The 13779-nt window shown below is 53.5% G+C and overlaps 2 non-coding genes across 2 annotated transcripts; both read right to left on the bottom strand.

The window, feature by feature from the left end:
• Window positions 1-11378: 11378 nt before the first annotated feature.
• On the bottom strand, window positions 11379-11450 carry TRNAA-UGC. The gene has a single exon. It is a non-coding gene; the product is annotated as a tRNA-Ala (tRNA).
• Window positions 11451-12723: 1273 nt separating this feature from the next.
• TRNAE-CUC lies at window positions 12724-12795 on the bottom strand. Its single transcript has one exon. It is a non-coding gene; the product is annotated as a tRNA-Glu (tRNA).
• Between the last annotated feature and the right edge of the window lie 984 nt (window positions 12796-13779).

The raw sequence follows: 13779 nt of genomic DNA, 5'->3' as shown, positions 1-13779 counted from the left end.
CCTTGCTGCTGCTGCTGCCGCCGCCTAAGGGCTACAGCATAAGAGCAGTGCTAGCTGCTGTAGCACCTCAGGAGGGAGGGGACCCTGCCGTTTTTGCCAGCCCTCCTCTCCCGCTACCTGGAGGAGACACGAAGGGGACTTCCGGCCAGGAGACGGACATCACTCACCTTAGCAGCTGCTGGGGCTTCTGTGAGTGTTTGACCCTATGATTCCCCGCCCCCGCCCCTGCCCCATGCTGGGGAAGGGGCAGCCCCATCCCCCATCCACAGTGAAGTTATGGTGAGGGGCAGCAACATGGAAGGCCACCTGTGATGGCAACCCCCCACCCCATCCAGTACCCATCATAGAGGAGGTGAGTGAGCTTTCTGGACCTGAGAGGGGCCCTACGAGCATGTGCAGTGACTGTGGTGCAGAGTGAGCGTGCTGTGGGGGCAGGGGGGCAGAGGAGGGGTCCCTCCCCTGGAGCTTGCTGCTGCCAGTGGTGGTGATGGGGAGTCCTCTCTGGCCCTAGCCCTGGGGCAGCCTGTCTGCACCCCAAGTTCCTTATCCTCAGCCCTGCCCCACCCCAAAGCCTGCACTCCCAGCACCGAGCACGCTCCTGCACTGTGAACCCCTCATCCCCAGCCCCACCCCAGAACCCTCACCTGAGGGGAAAAACATGCAACTTAAATTTGGTGGTCAGTTTGGAGTATCATTTTGTTTAGCACGATACTTGACTATTTTACACCCCTTCAAAGTATGTAACTGGTCGTATACAGGTGTTACGAAGTGGGAATGTGCTTAATGTTTTCTCTGAATACTGTCTGTGTGCCTCAGTTTCCCCAATGCATTTCTTAAGGCTCTAGATGGTGGGATAAGGGGGTGTGATTGTTGTAAAGCCCTAGAGGGCCAGTGTGATGGTGTCTGCACAGAGAATGGCCGAAACCCTGTCTCCAGGCAACTGATGGCCTGAGCCCCTCCCCTGCAAAGGTGCCAGCTGAAGGTGTTGGAGACAAAGAGATCAGGTGAGCAGAGAGGAGTGGGGGCTGGAGGGGGTTTGGGAGTCTGGAGCTGGCTGGGGACCAGGCGTGAAGTGCAGACAAGGGGGGTCTGGCTCACTGCCCCCAGAATGGACCCGGCCTAGGGGTCCGGTTCACTGTACCTACAAGCTCTGTTTTACACCCTGTTCCTGTCACCGAATAAATCTCTGTGTTACTGGCTGGCTGAGAGTCACGTCTGACTGCGAAGTGGGGGGGCAGGACCCTCTGGCTTCCCCAGGACCCCACCTGGGCGGGCTCGCTGTGGGAAGCGCACAGAGGGGCAGAGGATGCTGAATGCTCCAAGGAGAGACCCAGGAAGGTGAAGCCGTGTGAGCTTCTTGCCCAGAAAAAGTCTGCTCCGAGGGAGAGGAGGCTCCCCAAAGTCCTGCCTGGCTTGGTGGGGAGCAGTTCCAGAGCATCGCCCAGGGACTCCGTGACACCCGGTACCCACCACAGGGAAGGCGAGTGGGCTTTCTGGACCTGAGAGAGTCCCTAGGAGCGTGTGCAGTGACTGTGGTGCAGAGTGAGTGTGCTGTGGGAGGTGGGGACGATGGGTCCCTCCTCTGGAGCTTGCGGCTGCCGGTAACAGGGAGGGGGGTCCTCTCTGGCCCTAGCCCTGGGGCAGCCTGTCTGCATCCCAAGTTCCTTATCCCCAGCCCTGCCCCACCCCAGTCCCTGCACCCCCAGCCCTGAGCACCCTCCTGCACTGTGAACCCCTCATCCCCAGCCCAACCCCAGAGCCCACACCTGAGGGGAAAAACATGCAACTTAAATTTGGTGGTCAGTTTGGAGTATCATTCTGTTTAGCACAATACTTGACTATTTTACACCCCTTTAAAGTGTATAACTAGTTGTATACAGGTGTTACAAAGTGGGGCTGTTCTTAATGTTTTCTCTGAATACAGTGTGGGTGCCTCAGTTTCCCCTGTGCATTTCTCAAGGATCTAGATGGTGGGATAAGGGGGTGTGATTGTTGTAGAGCCCTAGAGTGCTAGTGTGATGCCGTCTGCACAGAGAATGGCTGAAACCCTGTCTCCTGGATACTGATGGCCTGGGCCGCTCTCCTGCAAGGTGCCAACTGAAGGTGTTGGAGAACAGAGAGATCGGGTGGCCTCCTAATGCCTGGAAAAGAGACAAAGGCCAGAGGAGGGAGTGTCAGTGCCTGTGCAGACTTCCGGGAAGCGCACGGTGTGGAAGGGGATGCTGGGATGCTTTGGAACAACTCCATACAAAGCCAGTCAGGACTCTGGGGGAGCTTTCTCTATCGGAGCAGACTGTCTCCAGTGCAGGAAGCTTACACCTTCCTGGGTCTGACCTCGAAGCATTCAGCCCTTCCACACTGTGCACCTTACGCAGCGAGTCTGCCCAGGCAGGTCCTGGGGCAACCAGAGGTCCCTGCACCCCCAACTCCACAGTCAGACGTGACTCTCAGCCAGACAGTAAAACAGAAGGTTTATTAGATGACGGGAACACAGTTTAAACAGAGCTTGTTGGTACAGAAAACAGGACCCCTCAGTCAGGCCCATCTTGTGGGGTGGGGAGCCCAGAACCAAGTTCTGGGTCTCTACCCATTTCCCCAGCCAGCTCCAAACTGACACTCCCTCCTCTGGCCTCTGTGTCTCTTCTGGACAAGGAGGCCACCTGATCTCTTTGTCCCCAACACCTTCAGTTGGCATCTTGCAGGGGAAACTGAGGCACCCACACAGTATTCAGAGAAAACATTAAGAACATTCCCACTTTGTCACAACAGGTGCAACAAAATATAATACCGTATATTGAAGTAGGCAAGTGCCGCTTCTGACTTTCCACTTTTAATTGACCCTTGTAATCTTGTGGCACTGACGCGTTGTAGCTTCATTTTATATCGGCTTACAGGGCGGGAGCGGGGGGGCACCACCATTTTGGGCCCCACCAAAAATTATACAAACCTGTCGCCTATGGGCGGGCATGGGGGTTTCTGGCAGGCGAGGGAGAAGGTGAAAGGAGGCGAGTGGTGGGTGGGGACTGATTAGGAGGGACGCAGCAAGCCAGCGGGGGGCTAGGGGGTGAAGAGGGGTGTGATGGTGGGGCCCAGCAGGGAGGGGGCAGGTCCTATTTTACTGCTGTGATCTGGTCACCCCATGTGCAGTTTCTTCCTGCCCCCACCGAACCTTGTTTCGATGGGGCGGAGTTGGAGAAGGAGGGTTTGTTTCCACGGGGCTGGGCGGCGCTGGGGGGGGAAGAAGGGGGCAATTTTATATTAATAAGGAAATGTTTTATAAATTTTAATAAAATAAACATTAGTGAAGAAAATCAGTTGTACAACTATCAAAACAAATTATTTTCCTGATATGAAAGTGCAAATCAGCTAATTAATATATGATGCAATGTATGTAATAGATAATTTTGTTATTATTTATATAGTCATGGAAAGTAAATAATACATGGAAGAAATGAAAGGGTTTTTTTTAAAGTGTTTTTTTGTTTTAGTCATCCCTGCCGGGGCCCCATCGAAACTGTTCAAATTGGGCCCCGCACTTCCTGAAGCCGCCCTGGCAATGAGGCTAATCATCTAGTGGAACAAGCTCCGCAAGGGACGTGGTTAATTCCCCATCACTGCTCTGTGTAAATGAAGACCGCAGCTCTTGCTGCAAGACACCTGGTGTGTGGGTGTCCCTGTTCCCCCTTCAGAACCTCTGGTACATGGTGCTTCCCTGCTCCCAGTTCAAGATCCCCATCATGTGGGTGCTCCCATCCAGGATCTCTGGTGGGTGTCTCTGTCCCCCACGCCATGAACTAGCTCCAGTGTGTGGTTTCCCCTGCCTGCCCCCATTCAGGATCTGTGGGTGTCTCTGTTCCCCTTTTCAAGATCCGTGTTGCAGGGGGGCATCCCTCCCCCCAAGTCAGACTCCCCATCGTGTCAGTGCTCCCATCCCCCCTTCCAGGCTCTGCGGGGTGTGTGTGTGTGTCTAAAAAAGACTGTGTCTCACTGTCTTGCCCAGGCTACACTGCAGGGGCTATTCACAGGTGCGATCCCACTACTGATCAGCACAGGAGATTTGACCCGCTCTGTTTCCAACCTGGGCCGGTTCATCCCTCCTTAGGCAACCTGGAGACCCCAAACTCCCCTGAGATCACCATATTGATGCTGAACTTAGTGCGGACACCCGATCGGCACAGCCCCCTGCAGCCCAGAACTCCCGAGCTCAAGCGATCCACTGGCCTCAGTCTCCCCAGGAGCTGGGATCACAGGTACCAGCCATGGAGCCTGGCTTGTTTCTCAGCCTGGCAGCTGCAGCTTTAAACTCTGCTTGTGAGCTCTGTGCCTTGGCCAGATGGGGACAGCCTGGAACTGGGAAATGCTTCTGCTCCCCCCGCCCCCATCTCATGTCGAGCTGCAGGCGCCGCTGTCCTGCTAGGTAAGATCCCGGATGTTTCGGTGCCCCCTTTCCCCGCCCAGGTGTCCGGGTACCTCTCCCCCCCCATACAGAATCCTGGATGTGTGGGTGTCCGTCCCTCTGCAGAGGATCCCGGAGTGTGGATGCCCTTGTCCCCCCCTACAACATCCTGGGTGTGTGGGTGCCACTCTCCCCCCCGTAGATCTCTGGTGGGTGGGTCCCCAGGGTGTGAGTGCTCCCATCCCCCGATACAGGCTGGGGGGGGGTATAACTGGCTCTCCCTGTCCTGCCCAGGCGGTGCTACAGCAGCTGTTCACAGGGGCAGCAGCCCCACTGTCAACCTGCAGCTTTAACCTGCTCCAGGGGTGACCTGCTTCACCCTCCTGTGGGAGCCCGGGGACCCCGAACTTCCCAGAATCACCTGATTGATGCCGAGCTTAGCACAGACACCGGCTCAGCATGGCAGGGAGCTGCCCTGAGCCCTGACAATAAGCTTCCCTCCACCTCCTGCTGCACAGCGAGGGTCCCACGCGAGAGGCTTCGTGCCCAGTTCGTTCAGGAGCGTCCCAGGCTCCAGCTGTAAACTCTGCTGGTCAGTTCTGATCTTTGGCCACACGGGGGCGGCACTAACGGTCCCATCTAAACGCTGTTTGCGTTCGACCCTTCGGATCGCAGATTGTAACCCGCGGGCAGATCTCTGAGTGCAGCCAGATCCCTCCCCAAACTGAACATTGAAGCAGCAGCTCCCATTGGAAAGATCAGGATTTTTGCCTTTAAAAACAAGGGAAATATCTGCAGCGAGAAACTGAAGAAGCTCAATTGATTTCATTGACTCCATGAATGTTCCTCTGTGTCCCCCTAGGAGTCATTCCCCACATTTTGGGGACCACTGAACCCTACTCACTAATCAGGGGCTAGTGATGCCAAAGCCCAGGGAAAGGGAGAACAAGTGCGGGGCCCCCAGCACTGGAGCCATGTGAAGGGGCTGCAGGAGAGGAGCAATGGCTGGTGGCCCAGGGAGTTAAGGGCAAAGGGGGCACAGGAGGGGGCAGGAGTTAGGGGTGAAGGAGGTGCAAGGGTTGGGAGTGCAGGAGCTAGTGGTAAAGGGGGAGTGGGGATCGTCCAGGGGCAATGGGGAAGTGCCAAAGTACAAGCTTTGCCCAGGGCACCATTTTCCCTAATGCTGGTCTGAGCAAACAATTGGAAATGACCCTTCAGTGAGACCAGAACCATTGTGTAGAAAAGCCCCTTTGTTAAGTGGTGGTGACTGAGGGCTTAGGGAGATGGGTTAGAAAACAACAGCCACTTGTCTGTGGAGATTTGATTCTTGCCTGCTAGGCCAGGCTGGGGTGTGGTGTCTCCATGGCTGTACTTCCAGTGTCTGATCTGCCACAGGGAGCCAAGTCTAGACATACTCAGAGGCTCTATGCCAGGGTTCCTCAAACTTCCTTTCACTACAACCCCTTTTTGCCAAAAAAAACCCCAAAAAACTTACTACATGACCCTAGAAAGACGCACCAAGCCCCTCCACACTGAGCACAGGCAGAGGAGACAAAGCCTGAGCCCTGCCCCAGTTGGGGGAGGGCAAAACCAGAGCTTGAGGGATTCAGCCCTGGGTGGTGGGGCTCAGACTTTTGGTTTCAGCCCCAGGCACCAACAAGTCTAATGCCAGCCCTGGCGACCCCATTAAAACAGAGTTATGACCCACTTTTTGGGGTCCTGACTCTCAGTTTGAGAACCACTGCTCTATGCTGATGGGAGAGAGTTTTCCTGTGGGTGCAGTTAATCCACTTCCCAAGAGGCGGCAGCTATGTCAGTGGGAGAAGCTATATCGGTGGGTGCGCAAGCTGTGGTGTTTGCCATATTTAAGAAGTTTAATCAAACCCCATTTTTAAAACCACCTGTGGTCTGGGAATGGCAAAGGAGCTTGATGAATCAGGGTTTGTCCTTCAAAGTCCTGGACATCACGATTCCACACTCTTAGTGTCATGGGGATATTGCTCAGTGTTAGAATGCTTGACTGCAGTTCAAGTAGTCTTCAGTTCAAACCCTAGTGTTCTCTTATAACCCTCTTTCTTTTTTTTTAAAAAAGGAAAACATTTTCATTTCCATTCTCCATTATGTTCAGGGGCTCCTCTATACAGGAATGCTTGATATCAATGTAAACACTCAACATTTTGCTGTCCAAATGCACAAAAACCTAGCAAAGCTGTCCATCAGCTGAAATCAGTTCCAATCCTCTAAGTGTCTAGTTTATGTTTCCATCAGTTAACCAAAGGTATCATACGAATGTACATTTGCAGATCCCTCTTCTCCAGGAGCTATGTTGTGCAGAAGAACAAGAGCCACATCCAGCTGCAGTTCAGGAGTCTGGTGACCAAAGAGCCACGAAGTGTTCTGAGGGCTGGAGAAAATGCCTTCTAGTGAGCTATTTAACGAGCTCAACCTGTTTAGCTTATCAAAAGAAGATTGAAAGGTGACTTCACTGAAGTGTTGAAGGGCCTTAATGGAGACAAAAGATTGGGTATTAAAGGGCTTTTTAATCTAGCAGAGAAAGGCATAACAAGATCCAGTGGCTGGAAGGTGAAAAGAGACAAATTCATATTAGAAATAAGACACAAATATTCAACAGCAAGGATGATTCACCACAGGAACAAGCTACCAAGGAAAGTGGTGGATTTGCCATCTCTTGATGTCATTTAATGAAGACTAGATTCCTTCCTGGAATGTGTTTGCCCCAAAAGTAGCTCTGGTGTCATACAGGAGGCCTGTGATATGCTGGGGGTCAGATTAGATGCTCTAATGGTTTCTTCTGGCCATAAAGTCGACTAATTTCTGAAAAACTGAGTGTAGCATTGGGAACTGTGTCCGATGTTTTCCTGTCTAGCCAGCTTGCTTCCTAGAACGAACGCTCCTTGAGTGGGGTGATCCACAGGGAGTAGCTCAAACCTCCAAAGTGCCTGGGCAGGGGCAGGACATTGGCACAGCAAGGGAGGGGTGTGGCAGTGACATCACAAAGGCTTTTTGCAGGACCTCAGGCTATTGGTCAAAGGTGGTGGGGAGGTGGTGACCTCACAGAGAGATGCTGATATCAGCCAGGCAGGACGGGGCGAGGGGCCAGGGAAACTTCAGAGACCCCTGTGGCTTTGCTTCAGCAAGTCTCCTTCTCCAGGTCTCTCTTTGAGGACTGAGAGAGTATTCGGGTTCACGTACGTGAGTGCCAGGAGGAACCTCTTTCGAGTTTTCTCCTTCCCTTTTAGTGATTTTACTAGAGAACAGCCGTTCCTGTTTAGAAGGTAAGAGCCTCCTCGAGGTTTGAAACCTGTTCAGTCTGATCCGTCTGGTGACAGTTGAATTCTAGGCATGGAAAACACGAGCTTAAAGAGGCAGAATTTTATTGCACACCTGGGATTTTGTCCCTTAGTATCACTGGGGTCATTAGGGTTTGTCCTTTTGGTTTCACCTTTTCCTCCATCCCTCCCTCCCTCCTTTCTCTTTGTCTCTTGCTTCTTTTGTCCTTTCTCCTGTTCCCCTCCCAACACCAGGAGGGGTGTGCGTATGTGTCTCAGGGGAGTGCTCTGCAGCTCCCACTGTGGGAGGTCCACCTGAAAATGTGGGGCTGAAATAGTGCTCAGGCAGTGATCCCCACCACTGACCTGGGCCATCCTTTGGGCGAGAACCCTCAGCCTGCCGTCCTCAGTCTCTACCCTGATTGGCTGAGCAGGGGGTTATTGACAGGGAGGAGACTCGGGTCCTTGTTGTTCTCTTTTAAGCCCAAGGAAATAAGTCAGAACCAGTCATATGTTTGATGAATTTTGCTGCTCCTCTGCATTAATTGTCTCTGAGCAGTTCATGATTCTCTCTAACATTGCATTTCTCCTCAAATACTTGCTGAATATTTATTGTGCACTGTTGTTGGTCTGGAGCTCTTCTGAGAGCACTTTATTCAGGTCATTCAGTGTCTGAAATTCAAGATCCGATGGTTAGTTTGAAAATCAGGGCTCTTGGGTCCTATTCCCGGCTCTGCCACTGGCTGGCTGATAATAATGATCCGCTCCTACCTACCTCACGGTGGGTGGGGATCCATTGGAGAGTGTCACTAGGAGTAGTGCATAATTTGCGGTGTCCTATCACATTTACTCAGAGCAGATTATGACATAATAGAATAGCTGAAATAGTCTATTTGATTTGTATTTTTTTATTTTGAAATTAAGAGCAGCAATTACTTAGCTCAGACTGAAGCATCTTATCTAATGTTTGAGATCTAAGTGTCTCCTCTTTGTGTGCGACGAGACAATTTAACACACTGTGACAAACAGGAGATGCTTTTCTTTTGCAACAAAATATTTGTGCAAAGAACTTTCATCCCACTTGTTTTGATTTCGAGAAACAAACTGGTTTAGTCTGAAGGGGATTTTCTGACAGAAATGGTTTTAATGAAATTTCCCCACCATCTCGATTCCTGGGCTCTATCCCTTTCTCTGGGTTTTTTTTTTGTCCATTAGAACAGGAGTCAGGACTGTTGGCTTCTCTTTCTGGCTCTGCCACCACCTTGCTGTGTAGGCCCTTGGGAAGGTCGCTTCCCTTCTTTGTACTTCAGGCGTCTCCCCATCTGTCCAATGAGAACAGGGACAGTTCTCGAACTATGGGCAGTCATTTTCGGCGGGGCCCCGGCAGGGATAACTAAAAATTTATAAGACTTTCATTTCTTAGGAACCGGTTCCCTATAAAAAGTTCTCATTTAAGGGATGTGTCACAGTATGTATTTTTTGTACCAATAGCGTTACCATGCGTCCGTATTTTCCCAGGAGGAATTTTTAAATTTTTAAATTTTAAAAATTCCTCCCAGACAGTGATTTCAGAATCAAAAAGCCTGACATGTCCAGGAAAATACGGGTGTATGTTAACCCTACCTAAAGTTCTTTTTTAAAAAGATGGGCCTGAACTAGAAACGAGCTCCGTTTTATATGTGTGGGTCCCTGCCACTCCCTGGGGCTGTTCTAGGGTGACCAGATGTCCTGATTTTATAGGGACAGTCCCAATTTTTGGGACTTTTTCTTATATAGGATCCTAATAACCCCCACCCCCTGTCCCAATTTTTCACACTTGCTGTCTGGTCACCCTAGGGTGTGCACATGTGTGGGTCCCAGCTGCTCCCTGCCCCCCTCATTGAAGCAGGTGTGCAGGGTTACTGCCCTGGGAACTGCAGGGCACCAGTGGACATGGGGCTGGCTGGAGGCAGGGCAGGGGCTGACTGGAGGTAGGGTCTGGCCGCAGGCAGGGCAAGGGGTGCGGGGCTGGCTGGAGACGGGGTGTGTGGGGCTGGCTGGCTTCAGGCAGGGCCGCAGGGGCATGCGGCAGGGATTGTCAGGGCTGGAGATGGGGTGTGCGGGACTGGCTGGCTTCAGGCAGGGGGGTGCAGCAGGGGTTGGCTGGAGACAGGGCAGGGGGTGCGGGGCCGGTGGTGTAGGGCTGGTGCGGGCAGGGGGGTGTGAGGAGCTGGCTGGCTTCAGGCAGAGCCGCAGGGGGTACGACAGGGGTTGGCTGGAGACAGGGCACGGGGTGCAGGGCTGGCTGCAGGGGGTGCGGGGCTGGTGCAGGCAGGGTGTGCAGCAGGGGCTGGCTGTGAGCAGGAGGTGCAGGGCTGGCTGGAGACAGGGGCTGGCTGCGGGCAGGGCAGGGGGTGCAGGGCTGGCTGGAGATGGGCTGGCTGTGGGCAGGGGGTGTGGGGCTGGCTGGAGGCAGGGGCTGGTGCAGGCAGGGCAGGGGGTGAGGGGCTGGAGGCAGGGCAGGATGTGCCGGTACAGAGGGTCCAGCCCACCCTGTACAGTAAGTGCCCCCTCCGTCAGCACCGGGGTAGCAGCAGCAGCCCGGGGCTTGGGGGCTATTTAAATGGCCCAGGGCTCCCCTGCTTCTACCGCCCCGGCCCTTTAAATAGCTGAGGGAGCCCTGGGGAAGCGGCGGGGCTCTGGGGGCTATTTAAAGGGCCGGGTGGTAGAAGCAATGGGAACCCTGGACTTTTTAAATAGCCCCCCAGAGCCCCGCAGCCCTACCCCAGCCCCTGCTGGGAGCCAGGCCCTTTAAATTGCCCCCTGGGGAAGCCGGGCCACCCCAGTGCGGCGAACCGGCTCTTGCTGGTACACGGTACCGGGGCTTGGGCACGGGGCCCTCTTAGGGGTGGGGCCCAATTCAGGGGAATCGGGAGAATTGGCCTAAAGCTGGCCCTGTGTGGGGGTGGGGTGGGGTGTGGCAGGACTTGGTCCCATTCTGGGCACCACCAAAAATTATCCAAACCTGCCGCCCCTGTCCAGCCCAACCTACTGCTGATGCACCTCAGCCCACACCCCTGCAGGGTTTGAAGCTTCCATTGCTTAAACTCCAGGACACTGAGGGATTTCAGCTCCCCTTTCCCCAGAGGGAACCTTCACCCCACTCCCAGCCAGGTTCTTGTCCATGGGATCACTGCAGGGGGGCTGGGTCCCACTGGGTCTTTTCTCTCTCTGTGACGGGCCAGGGTGCAATAACTGGGGCATCTGAGCACCCAGGACCTTCTGTGGGGCTGCCATTCCCCTTCCCCTTCTGTGGTCTCATCAGTCATTGACTCCAGCCTTTTTTCTGTCCAGCGTCAGCACCATCCCAAGCAAACTGCACTCACCTCAGAAAGACAGTGTCCCCTGCTGGGTGTAAATCACTGACCTCTCTCCTCTCTGAGCGCCCCTCTGTTTCCTTGCCTCTCAGTCTGTGCAGATGGGACCTTTCCCTCCAGTGCTGGAGGATTCACCCTTCTCATCTACCCTTGTCCCAAGCAGCACAGCGGGTGGGAATCTTACATGTACTGAGGTGACTTATGAGCAGAACCCCCCCAGACCTTCCATGCAATTGGCACTTGCCCCTCACTCCGCAGGATTGAAACTCCTGCAGGGAGACTGCTGGGCCACATCCCCTCTGGGCATGAGCAAAGCAGCAGGGTGAAAAAGGAACCTGGACATGCTGGGGATTGAACCCAGGGCCTCATATGTGCAAAGCATGTGCTCTACCACTGAGCGACATCCCCAGATGCTCTGGAGTTTACACTCAGAGCTGTCCTATTCCCAGAGCATCCAGTGGCCTAAGAGCAGCATGGGGGACACATTCCCTCTTCTGAGGGCCAAACTTGCGGTCCTGGAGGCTGCTGGTTCTTAGGGGTCACTTTGCAGCAGGGCCAGATTCGATGTGTGGGGCAGAGAGAGTGGGTGCCCTGGGCTCAGAGATGCACTCACCCCTCTCCCCTGCATTGGGTGGGGGGTGCTGCCACCTCCTGCTGGAAGATAATGGGAGGGGAGGGGCGCTGTGAGTCACTCAGCACCTGACCCTGGTGGCAGCAGTGCTGTGGGAAGCTCCAGGTGTTTCTAGGATCTGCTATTGCCACCTGCCTGTGAAGTCCAGCTTTCCCCAGCACATTCACTGCGGTGCAATTGGGTCACTGTTTCCATGGCTGAACAGCAAAGAATCACTCCCAGTTTCCCTTCTATCTGCAGCAGGATTAGCCTGTGTCAGTGATTAATGAGGTGGATCTAGTTGTAGATTGTTATTCATTTCCCACCTTGACAATTCACACAGTCCCTTTCCTGCTCAAATCCTCAGCACCTCGGTGATCCTGGTAGCTGGGGTTGGGTCCTGAGATTTTCAGGGTTCTTTTTCCCCTCCACCTGGAGTGAACTCAGCTTTTCCCCCATCCCAGACAATCCATGAAATAACAACAGGGGCATAAAGAAAAAGGGGAGGGAACATCTCACGGCCAGGGCTGGATGTGCCCAGGGCCCCCTGCTTGTCCATTGTTTCCATGGAATTTGGCCCCCTGCTTTGCACAAGGGACAGAGAAAGATCTTGCTGTTCCTGTGTCTGTGCAAGGAAAATTGTGCGTCTGTATGAAAGAGAGGCAGGAAATGGCCCCATGATGGGACAATATCCTCAGGATTAAGACCTAAGGACTCAGGCTGAGAACTGATAGAACTGCACTTATCTGGGATTTAACAAATTGTCTTCCCTGGAGCAGGGCCAGTTCCAGTGTTTTTGCCACCCCAAGCGGAAAAATAAATAAATAAAAAAGCTGCAATCAATGGCAGCTCTACCTCTGCCGCTTTTGGTGGCAAGTTCCTTCCCTCTGAGAGGGCCAAATTGCCCCTGAAGCCTCCTCTTTCCATTGGCCACCCCAGGAACCTGCTTGCTGTGCTGGAGCCGGCCCTGCCATGGAGACACTGGGAAGATGGGGAAACAGGAAAATACAATGGATTTCTTTACATTACAAGTGAAAAATAACTGAAGGTTTTCTTGGTTTAAAGTCACTTTTCCCTGGCTGGGAATTGAACCCAGGCCTTAGCAGTGAGAGTGCTAAATCCTAACCACTAGACCACCAGGGAGGTGATGATGGTGCTATTCTTCTCACTTATACTACACTTTCTTAGGCTACTTTCTAGCTGCTTTCTGAAACTGCTCCACTGCTCCACTCCCTGAGGGGCTAGGAGCAGAGAACCCCTGTGCTCAGGGTCACAACCTGAGCCCAACCCAAGTCACTGAAACAAACTCAAATGATGCTTCCTCCAGCAGGGTCACAGAGCCACACAAAAAAACCCCATGAGGAACAATCCTCCTCTGCCTTCATTTACCCCATCGCAACCCTCTCAGCAGCCCGCTCTTGCGGGAAGGACACTGAGCTGATAGGAGCTCTGGCACAGAGACCAAGGGAGGGGTGTTGCTCCCCCTGGGTGTGAGCTGATCACATTCTGACTCCGTGTAACGGGGCTCTGAGCTTTGCCATCTTGTGAGTTCTGAGTGCTGAGCCCCCCGGACCCTTCTGCTGGGAGCATGGGGATTGCACAACAGCTGCAAGCCCTTTTCCCGTCTCCTTGTCCTCCTCGGCTTCCCCAGACCTTCCCCACAAATGGTTCTGTCAGACGCTGGAGGGATCTAAGGACCTGCAGGTTTCCCGAACCCACCTCTTAAGGCAAACAGTGATTCCCTTCTCTGACACTCCTGGGCCTGGGCTTCTTTTGAGTTTTTCCCTAGGGGACCTGATTCCCTGTGAAAATGTGTGTGGCATGTGGGGAACTCAGACTCTCCCCCACTAGATGAGTCCAATAGCACCTCCCCTTGGTGGGAGAATCCTAAATTCCACCCTCCCACCCTGGTTACTCTGACCAGCTGATGGCTGCAGCATGTTAAATCAATCCCAGCTCTCTGGTCTAGAAAGCAGCATCTAACCAGCCATGTGACAGCTCCGGTTTGCTCGCTGGAGACATAATGAACGAGGAAAGAAGGCAAATGTCAGACAGGGAACCTCAGCTCACAAATAAACACCCTCAGGCTCCTTCTACACTGCAACTGGGCAGTTGACTGACTTTAAA

Source organism: Mauremys mutica, unplaced genomic scaffold, assembly GCF_020497125.1.
Source record: "Mauremys mutica isolate MM-2020 ecotype Southern unplaced genomic scaffold, ASM2049712v1 001264F_np12_obj, whole genome shotgun sequence".
In the NCBI taxonomy this organism is placed as follows: domain Eukaryota; kingdom Metazoa; phylum Chordata; order Testudines; family Geoemydidae; genus Mauremys; species Mauremys mutica.
This window is presented reverse-complemented; position numbering and strand designations above follow the sequence as displayed.